Below are 3438 nucleotides of genomic sequence, written 5' to 3' on the forward strand. Positions count from 1 at the left end.
GGATGTTCACCAAGATGCCATCAAAAAAGTTTTAACAATTTTTAAGATTGCTGAGTTTTTTGGAAAAAAAAACGATTTTTTTGAAAATCAATTTTATTTTTTCCTGTCGCGTAGTTACTTTTTAGAAAATCAAAAATCTAATGCATATTCTCATAGCCACTTTATTAGGGCTATCTGATGGTATTTTTAGATTTTCAAATTAGCTAATAGTTTGTGATATACAGAGACCAACCTAATTTTTTTAAATACGGACCTGCATTTTTTATTTCAGGTTTTGAAAGAACTCGGTCTCGTGAGCACAACGATATGCCACATTTAATTTTATTTTTGTTTTGGACTTTAAGTTTTTTTTAACTCTTACCTATATAACCACAGAGTAGACTTTGATTTGAACTGGCAGCCTCTAAACGAAAACAAAAAGTTTTGTTTAAACCAATCATACAGATAAAAAAGATAGACTTGAACTAAAGTTCGCATCGTTCTTGAAAAAAAAAATTAGTGGCAAGAGAATTTATTTTAGCGTAAGAAAATATGTTCCCTGAAGAAAAACTCTCTTAACTCAAGAAAACTTGTTCTCTTGAAAAATTCGAAAATTTCTCTTGAATCTTGAATCTATTTTCATTCAACCAAGTGCAAGTTACTTTGTTTTAAGATAATAACAAAAATACGCTAGGAAGTACTTCATTCAAGAAACATGGCCATTTTTCCAATAGCTAAATACTCTTTTGATGAAAAATAATAAGGACACGCAAAGACGATGACGAAAGATGGTATATACAATCAGTCGGCAGTCCGATCAGTCTCACGTGGCATTTGATAGGTCGCACATAATATTACGCACGGGTTTTGTTGCTTGGAATTTTCCACTTGGAATTTTGCATAATTTGCTTTTTAAACGCATATCACATAACAAATTAGTGATTGTTATTAACATGTATTTGTCATTTTTTATGGACAAATTTTAGGATATATGGATAGTTTAAAGGAGTTTCTGAAAAAATGGAAATTAGAGCATTTATTTGCTTTATTTGAAGGTAAGAGACATTTACCTAATGCACCTGTTTAGATAATACATGCCTGCCTATTTTGTTATGCAAATAATTACAAAAATTATAGAATTTCAAGTCGTCGTATTAAAAAATTCAAAATGTGACCAAAGTTTATAAATTTAATAATTTGTTTGCTTTACTTTAATTAATCGTGATGTAACATTTCTTTGTAATTTGTAGAGTGATGAACCACCCTAAAAAATACCAAGGAGTGAAGAAGCAGAAATAACTATCTACTATCGAGGCAGGGGCGTAATTAGGTGTATGCTATGGGGGTGGTACTATGATTAGGTCGCAAAAAAAATCACCGTCGGAATTTTTTTGTCGAATTAAAACGACGGCGATTTTTTTGTTTTCAAAAAGATATAAAAACATAACACAAAAATTAAAATATAGATTTGTAAATAACATAAACAAAAATGAAACAACGACGTTTATTAGTTAATTTTCTATAAACTATAAATAAAAAACTCTAAACTATCAAAAAAAAACTATAAAAACTATAAACTATCAAAAAAAACTATAAAAACTATAAACTATAAATAAAACTACAAAACAAAATCAAGTTTTCTAGTACGCTGTTTGGAAAACCTATCAATAACAGCATCAACATTTTTTTCAATATCTTTATGGATATTGATTAGAGTTAACCCCACTAATCTGTCCTGGCCAATAAGAACACTTTGTGTGCTTTTAATTAGGTCGAACATATTATAAACGATAAATCAACATAATTAAAAGCATAAAAGTGTTCTTATATGTCGGATATTAATTAAAAAAATCCTTTCATAGTCAATGACTATTTCAATTCTCGTATCTCGTCAAGCGTCAGGGGGGGGGGTACTGTCCCCCAGTACCCCCCCCCCTTATCTACGCCCTTCTATCGAGGAAAATAATATCACTTTACTTACTACAGACTAGGAAAACCTAAATTTATCAGAAAATAATATACCTCGTAATATGCCTGTATATGATGTATAGACTTCTCTTAGATCAAAATAAATTTTAGTTGAGTCAATAGTATTCGCTATTGGTTTAAGAAAAGTGTCTCTTTAATCAAGAAATGTACCTTTTCAATCAAGAATTTTTGCATGAATCAAAGAGACTATTGTTCTTGTAGCAAGAACTTCTTTGCATATTAATTTTGGGTCAAGAGTGAAATACTTTGGACAGATAGATTCTTCTATTATCTAAAGTAATTTTTTAAAGCTTCTGAAAAGATAGTTAATGCTTTGGGCAAAGAAACGTACGTCGTTCTTGGCCCTATTTTAAAGCGCCAATCTTTTGGATCAAAGTCATATTCATTTCGACTGAGAGATCCTTTTTTTCAGTGCATATATGTACACTAGACAAAACACTAGCACAAAAGAATTCACATTCAACATTCTTGAAACTTATCAAACAATTGCGCAACACATCAAACGTTACCATACATTGGCTCTCGTTGCCTCGTTGCGCAACAGCCTGTGTTGCGCAATATGTTTGATAATGTATGGGCCGCTTTAGAGTTAAGCAACTCGAATTTTCATTACACTGTCATATTTATTTCAAACCAATAATAATATGTATTTTGGATGGTATTCTACAAAATGTGCAGGCTATTGCAACAGAAAATGTACAGATTACAGAAATAAACTGAAAATAATATTTATATTAAAACAGCATTTTCAGTGTCACAGTGACACACAGCAGATGTGTCACTTTTTCTAACATGTCCTTCAAATATTTGAATTTAATAGCTGTTAGGAAGAAGTTTCACTTCAAATATGCGCACATAGTGTCCACACTGTTTTTTAAGTATCTAACTTTTTTACTATATTTCAAAAAATAGGGTACTTTACTTTTAAGCATATTTCACATATATTTTTGAAGCTCCCTCGTATTTAAAGAAAAAAATCATCTTTTATCAAGAATATAGGTACATAAAGTATTTCAGAAACTTTAAAATTATTTAACTGCTCTCTTCATTTTTAAACTCAAATCAGTACTAAATAGGTGAATTATTTAAAATTCCAGTTCAGCATAATATCTCAAAACATCACCCCTTTGTATTTACGATGGTGTTTTCACTAACACCCCGTATATAAACAACGCACGCCTCTACAGCACCACGGACGGACGGATACATACCCTGTTCTCGCCGATATTGCCGATCACTTCAGGTATATAACGGTCCGTATATACTCCCGATTGGTTCTATAGGTAGTCATCTATAGCAATAGAACGGAGCGTATCGATTCTGCGCCGCCGCCCGACCAATCGCAGCCGCCGCCAGAACCGATCAGCGCGATCGGTTTGCCATCGGGGGGGCGAGGGGGGAACGTAAGGGGGAGGGGCGGCAGCAGCGGACCGTTCGCCGTTCGATTGATTTTTACGGCGCTCGAGCCGG

This window comes from Sitophilus oryzae, unplaced genomic scaffold (assembly GCF_002938485.1).
Source record: "Sitophilus oryzae breed Bouriz unplaced genomic scaffold, Soryzae_2.0 scaffold_1398_pilon_pilon, whole genome shotgun sequence".
Taxonomy (NCBI): Eukaryota; Metazoa; Arthropoda; class Insecta; order Coleoptera; family Curculionidae; genus Sitophilus; species Sitophilus oryzae.